Genomic DNA, 7,261 nt, shown 5'->3' on the forward strand with positions numbered 1-7,261 from the left:
AGAAAGCCCATGCATGGGAGAACATATTTGCCAATGTTATCTCCAATAAGGGTTCAATCTCCAACATTTACAGGGAACTCATACAACTTAACAAAAAAGATAAACAATCCAATAAAAAAAATGGACAAAAGACCTAAATAGACACTTTTTGAAAGAGGAAATATAGAAGGCCAAGAAACACATGAAAACATGTTCAAAGTCACTAATCATCCAAGAGATGCAAATTAAAACAACAATGAGGTACCATCTCACACCTGTCAGAATGGCTATCATCAACAAATCAACAAATGACAAGTGCTGGAGAGGATGTGCAGATAAAGGAACCCTCTTGCACTGCTGGTGGGAATGCAGACTGGTGCAGCCACTATGGAAGACAGTATGGAGTTTCCTCAAAAAACTGGAAATGGAACTCCCATTTGACCCTGTGATCCCACTTCTAGGAATATATCCCAAGAAACCAAAAACACCAATCAGAAAGGATATATGCACCCCTATGTTCATAGCAGCACAATTCACCATAGCTAAGATCTGGAAACAGCCTAAGTGCCCATCAGTAGATGAATGGATTAGAAAACTGTGGTACATCTACACGATGGAATACTATGCTGCTGTAAAAAAGAAGGAACTCTTACAATTTGCAACGGCATGGATGGAGCTGGAGAGCATTATGCTAAGTGAAATAAGCCAGTCAATGAAGGAAAAAAGGCCACCAATTACACCATACATAAAAATAAACTCAAAATGAATAAAGGACTTAAACATAATATGGGAACCATAAAAATCTTAGAAGAAACCATAGATATATGTCGTAGCAATATCTTTACCGGTACAGCTCCTAGGGTAATGGAAACTAAGGAGAAAATAAACAAATGGGACGGCGTCAAAATAAAAAGCTTCTGTAGAGCAAAAAGAAACCATCAATAAAACAACAAGAAAGCCCACTGCATGGGAGAACATATTTGCCAATGTTATCTCCAATAAGGGTTCAATCTCCAACATTTACAGGGAACTCATACAACTTAACAAAAGGAAGATAAACAATCCAATCAAAAAAAGGGCAAAGGACCTAAATAGACACCTTTCAAAAGAGGACATTCAGAAAGCCAAGAGACATATGAAAACATGCTCAAAGTCACTAATCATCCGAGAGATGCAAATCAAAACAACAATGAGGTACCATCTCACACCTGTCAGAATGGCTATCATCAACAAATCAACAAATGACAAGTGCTGGGGAGGATGTGGAGAAAAAGAAACCCTCATGCACTGCTGGTGAGAATACCGACTGGTGCAGCCACTGTGGAAAACAGTATGGAGTTTCCTCAAAAAGTTAAAAATGGAACTCCCATTCGACCCAGTAATCTCACTTCTAGGAATATATCCCAAGAAATCAGAAACACCAATCAGAAAGGACATATGCATCCCTATGATCATAGAAGCACAATTTACAATAGCTAAGATTTGGAAACAGCCTAAGTGCCCACCAGCAGATGAGTGGATTAAAAAACTGTGGTATAGCTACACAATGGAATACTACGCTGCTATAAAAAAGAAGTAACTTTTACCATTTGCTATAGCATGGATGGAACTGGAGAGCATTATGCTAAGTAAAATAAGCCAGTTGGAGAAAGATAAACACCATATGATCTCATTCATATGTGGAATATAATGAACAACATAAACTGACAAAAAATAGATCCAGAGACATGAAATCATGCAACAGACCCAAACCCCTCCAAACCCCAAATGCTTCTCCCAGTTCATATCTTTCTAGTTGCCTACTCTAACAATTAGAGCAATTTTTAGCTTCTGACACTACAGCTACAGGAAACAGTAAAATTAGACTCACTTCTAGCTAGAGTAACATAAAAAATCACACTATTTATTTTAGTTCTTTTTACCCAATTCATTATGTCCAAATTTCAACAAAAAATTAAAAGGCATGATAAAAGGATCCCCCCCACACACAAAAAAGCCACAATATGAAGAAACAAATCAAGCATCAGTACCTGACTCAGATATGGCAGATATTTTTGAATTTTTATACTGGAAATTTAAAATAACTATGATTTATATGCTAATCATATTAATGGAAAAAGTGGATAATGTAAACAGGTATAAGGAAACTCTAAGAAAGAAAATGGAGAAATTAAAATGAGAAATTAAAAATGCCTTTGATGGGCTCATCAATAAACTGGGTGTGATCAAGGAAATAATCTGTGAGCTGAAAGTATAATAGAAACTTCCCAAACTGAAATAAAAAGGGAAAAAAGTTAAGAAAGTGCAACAGAATATCAAAGAACTATGGGAAAATTACAAAAGGGTCAACATATATGTAATAGAAATACTAGAAATGGAAAAGCTGGAAGAAACAAATTAAATATTTGAATTAATAATGGGTTGAGAATTTTCTAAAATTAATGGTACACTAAAACACTGAGGAAGCTCAGAGAACACACCATAGGATAGATATGACAAATTCTTCACTCGGGCATAGCATATTTAAACTGCAGAAAATCGAAGACATAAAGAACATCTTGAAAGGAGTCAGAGGAAAAATACATTACCTATAGAGAAACAAGGATAAAAATTACATTTGAAAAAAGAACCCTAGTACACTGCTGGTAGGAATGTAGACGGCAAGAGAAGTATGGAAAAGAGTGTGCATTTTCCTCAAAAAATTAAAAATGAAACTGCCATTTGACCTAATGATTCTACTTCTAGGAATATATCATAAGAAGCCTGAAACACCAATCAGAAAGAAAATATGAACCTCTATGATCATAGCAGCATTAATTACAATAGACAAGATCTGGAAACAGCCCAAGTGCCCATCAGTATATGAGTGGATATAAAAGCTGTGATACATTTACACAATGGAATACTATGCAGCTGTTAAAAAGAAGGATCTCTTACCCTTTGAGACAACATGGAGGGACCTGGAGAGTATTATGCTAAGCTAAATAAGCCAGAAAGACAATTACCACATGATCTCACTCATATGTGGAATCTAATGAACAAAAGAAACTGACAAAAAATAGATCCAGAGACATGAAAGCATGCAACAGACTTAAGATTTTCAGAGGGAAGAGGGGGCAGGAAGAGAGCACCAGAGAACTTATATGCATATATGCATAACCCATGGACACAGACAATAGTGTGGTGAAGGTCTGGGGAAGAGTGGGAGTGGGGAGCAGTGGGTGAATGGGGGAAAAAGAGGACATCTGTAGTACTTTCAATAATAAATATACTTTTAAAAAAATACATCTGATTTCTCTTCAGAAACCACACAAGCAGAAAGAGAATAGAAATACTTAAATTGTTAAAAGAAAAATCCCACCAACCTAGAATTCTGTATACCGTGAAACTATCCTTCAAAAGTGAATAAAAGATAGATTTTCTCAAACATAAGAAATTTGTCACCAGCCTTGCAAGAAAAAAGCACACACACACACACACACACACACACACACACACACACAAACACACAAGAAATAAAAATCAATGAATAGAAAATAATTACAAATGTGGTCAATATTAATTCAGCTGCATCAATAGTTACTTTAAAAGTACATTATCTATACACACCAATTATAAGACAATGTATAATGGTGGATTAAAAAAAAGACCTGACTATATGTGGTCTACAAGAAACCCACTATATTTTATTATTTTTAATCCTATATAGTAAAAGCCTAATATGCAAATTGTCCCCTCGGATGGTCATTCAACCAGGAGTTCAACTGCTCTCTATGACGTGTGCTGACCACCAGTGGGTGGCGAAGAACATGGCGGGCTTGATGACATGGTGCTGGTAGTGGGTGGCAGGGGAGGCGCTGCCGGCCCTGAAGGGCCCCGGCGAGAGTGGGACCACAGTGGGATGGAGGAGCAGGTGACAGGGCAGTGCCAGGCCAAGGCGGGTGCGAGCAGAGGCCCAATTGCCCTGCAGACTGCAACCAGCAGCGGCGGTGGGGGGCGGGACTGCCACCCAGCTTGCAGGCACTGAGAAAGCCAGGCAGGAGGCCTGGCCCTGAGCCATTGCCCCACAGGCGGGATGGTGGAGCAGGTGAGGGGGCAGCACCAGGCCAAGGCGGGGTGCCAGGCGGGGCTGGGGGGCTGCAAAGATGAAGGCACAATCTGGGGCTGCAGGGCTGCAGGGCTAGGGGCATGAGCTGGGGCCCAATCTCTGCAGGCCAACCCGAGGGACCCCACCTGTGCACAATTTCATGCACCGGTCCTGTAGTTTTTAATATATTTTTATTGATTTCAGAGAGGAAGGGAGAGGGAAGGAGAGATAGAAATATCAATGATGAGAGAGAATCATAGATTGGCTGCTTCCTGCACACCCCCTACTGAAGATAGAGCCCACAACCCAGACATGTGTCCTGATTGGGAATCTAACCATGGCTTCCTAGTCCATAAGTCAACATTCAACCACTGAGCCACACCTGAGAGGCCACCATATTTTATTTTATTTTTTAAATTCTTTATTGTTTGAAGTATTACATATAGTGTTACGTGTCTTCTTTTTCCCCCATTGACGTCTCCCCAGCCACCCCCACCCCCCAGCACATGCCCTCATACCCCTAGTGTCAGTGTCCATTGGTTATGCTTATATGCATGCATACAAGTCCTTTGGTTGATCTCTTACTCCCCTCACCTCTCCCTTGCCTTCCCTCTGAAGTTGGATGGTCTGTTCAATGCTTCTCTGTCCATCTATTTTTGTTCATCAGTTTATGTTGTTCATTATATTCCACAGATGAGTGAGATCATGTGATATTTCTCTGACTGGATTATTTTGCTTAACATAATGCTCGCTATGTCCATCCATGCTGTTGCGAATGATAAGAGTTCCTTCTTTTTTACAGCAGCGTAGTACTCCATTGTGTAGATGTACCACGGTTTTCTAATCCACTCATCTACTGATGGGCACTTGGGCTGTTTAAAAGATTAGTGAAATTGAAGACATAGCCATAGAAATTATTCACAATGAAACAGAAAAAAAAGACTGAACAAGGATCAGGCAATCAGTGAGCTGGGAAAACTTCAGGTGGCATATGTGTGCAATCAGACACCCCAAAGGAGAGGAGAGATCAGCAGGAACAGAAAAATCTTAGCTATTGTAAATTGTGCTGCTATGAACATAGGGGTGCATATGTCACTTTTGATTGGTGTTTCTAATTTCTTGGAATATAGTCCTAGAAGTGGGATCACTGGGTCAAATGGGAGTTCCATTTTTAATTTTTTGAGGCAATTCCATACTGTTCTCCACAGTGGCCACACCAGTCTGCATTCCCACCAACAGTGCACTACGGTTCCTTTTCCTCCTTAGGCTTATAGGCATGCATACAAGTTCTTTGGTTGATCTCTTCCCCTTACCCCCATCCTCCCTTACCTTCCCTCTGAGGTTTGACGGTCTGATTGATGCTTCTCTGTCATTGGATCTGTTTTTGTTCATCAGTTTTTGTTGTTCATAAATTTTGATTTCTTTCTTGGTCTCATTGGTAACCCAGTCATTATTTAATATGCTATTTAGCCTCCATGTGATTGAATGATTTTCAGTTTTTTTATTGTAGATGATTTCTAGTTTCATATCACTGTGGTCAGAGATGGTGCTTGATGTGATTTTAATCTTCCTGAATTTATTTAGTCCTATTTTGTGTACTCACATGTGATCTACCTTAGAGAATGTTTCATGTGTAATTGAGAAGAATGTATATTCTGTTGCTGTGGGATAAAATGTAATGTAAATATCCATTAAATCCATCCAATTCAGTGTGTCATTTAAAGTCATTGCAGCCTTGTTGATTTTTTTTTAAGATCTGTCCGTTGATGTCAGTGGAGTGTTACAATTACCCTTTATGACTGTATTGCCACCTATCTCTCCCTTAAAATACATCAAGACCTTTTTTATATACAGGATGTGTGGGCTGATGCTCTATCCACTGAGCCACACCCTGCCAGAGCCTTCTTTGTCTCTTTTATGGCCTTTGTTTTGAAATTTATTTTGTCTGATATAAGGATTGCTACCTCAGATTTTTTTGTTTCCATTTGTTTAGAATAATTTTGTGTTTTTTTTCCAATCCCTTTACTTTCTGTGTGTATCTTTTATTCTGATGTGGGTTTCTTGTAGATATCATATATATGGGTCATGTTTTCTTATCCATTCAACTACCCTATGTTTTTTAATTGGAACATTTAATCCATTTACATTTAAAGTTAGTATTGATAGGAACATATTTATTGCTATTTTATTCTCTATACCTATGTTCCTTTCTCTCTGTTTCTTTTTCTCTCTCTCTCTCTCTCTTCTTATTGGTTTGATGATAATGAACTCCTTTAGCTTATTTTTTTGTCTGGGAAGCTTTTTATTTCACCTTTAATGTTAAGTGATAGCCTTGCTGGATAAAGTAGTATTGTTTGTAGGTCCTTGCTTTTCATCACTTTGAATATAACATGCCAATCCCTTCTGTTCTGAAGTGTTCCTGTTAAAAAGTCAGGTGACAGCCATATGCGCTCCCTTGTAGGTAACTAACTGTCTTTCTCTTGCTGCCTTTACAATTCTCTATTTATCTTTAACCTTTGCCTTTTTTATTATGATATGTCTTAGTTTGGGCCTCTTAGAGTTCATCTTGATTAGTACTTTCTGTGCTTTCAGAAGTTTTGTGACTTTTTCCTTCACCAGGTTAGGAAAGTTTTCAGCCACTATTTCTTCAATTGATTCTTTTGTTCTCGGGATCTTTTCTTGAACTTTCCACATTTTAAAAAAATCTATCTTCTTTTTGATGCTCTACTTGCATGCTTATTGTTATCTTGTTCTCTCAATTACTGATTCATTCCTCTGCCTTACATAACCTGCTGTTGATTCATTTCAGATATTGTATTCTTCCTTTCTGGTTATTTTTTATAGTTTCTACTAGAGGCCCGGTGCATGAAATTCGTGCATGGGGCTGTGGCAGTTCCCTCAGCCTAGCCTGCACCCTCTCCAATCCAGGACCCCTCAAGGGATGTCCGACTGCCAGGATAGGACCTAAACTGGCAGTCAGACATCCCTCTCACAATCCAGGACTGCTGGCTCCAAACTGCTCACCTGACTGCCTGCTTGATTGCCTCTAACAGCCTCTGCCTGCCAGCCTGATCACTCCTAACCACCTCTGCCTGCTGACCTGATTGCCCTTAACTCCCCCGCCTGCCAACCTGGTCACCCCTAACTGCCCCCCCCCTGCCATCCTGGTTGCACCTCACTGCCCCTCTGCTGGCC

At 39.4% G+C, this 7,261-nt stretch overlaps 1 protein-coding gene and 1 long non-coding RNA gene across 5 annotated transcripts in view; one reads left to right on the forward strand and one right to left on the reverse strand.

Moving 5' to 3' along the window:
* Positions 1-4,219, reverse strand: part of LOC106725925 — a 14,124-nt gene extending 9,905 nt beyond the window's left edge. The window contains exon 1 of the long non-coding RNA XR_001361933.1: positions 4,208-4,219. This is a non-coding gene — a long non-coding RNA (uncharacterized LOC106725925). The remainder of the gene's footprint in view (positions 1-4,207) is intronic.
* CHRDL1 (chordin-like 1) overlaps positions 1-7,261 on the forward strand; it is a 167,928-nt gene that overhangs the window by 46,404 nt on the left and 114,263 nt on the right. The window lies entirely within an intron of this gene.

This window comes from Myotis brandtii, unplaced genomic scaffold (genome assembly GCF_000412655.1).
Source record: "Myotis brandtii unplaced genomic scaffold, ASM41265v1 scaffold199, whole genome shotgun sequence".
NCBI classification, from domain to species: Eukaryota; Metazoa; Chordata; class Mammalia; order Chiroptera; family Vespertilionidae; genus Myotis; species Myotis brandtii.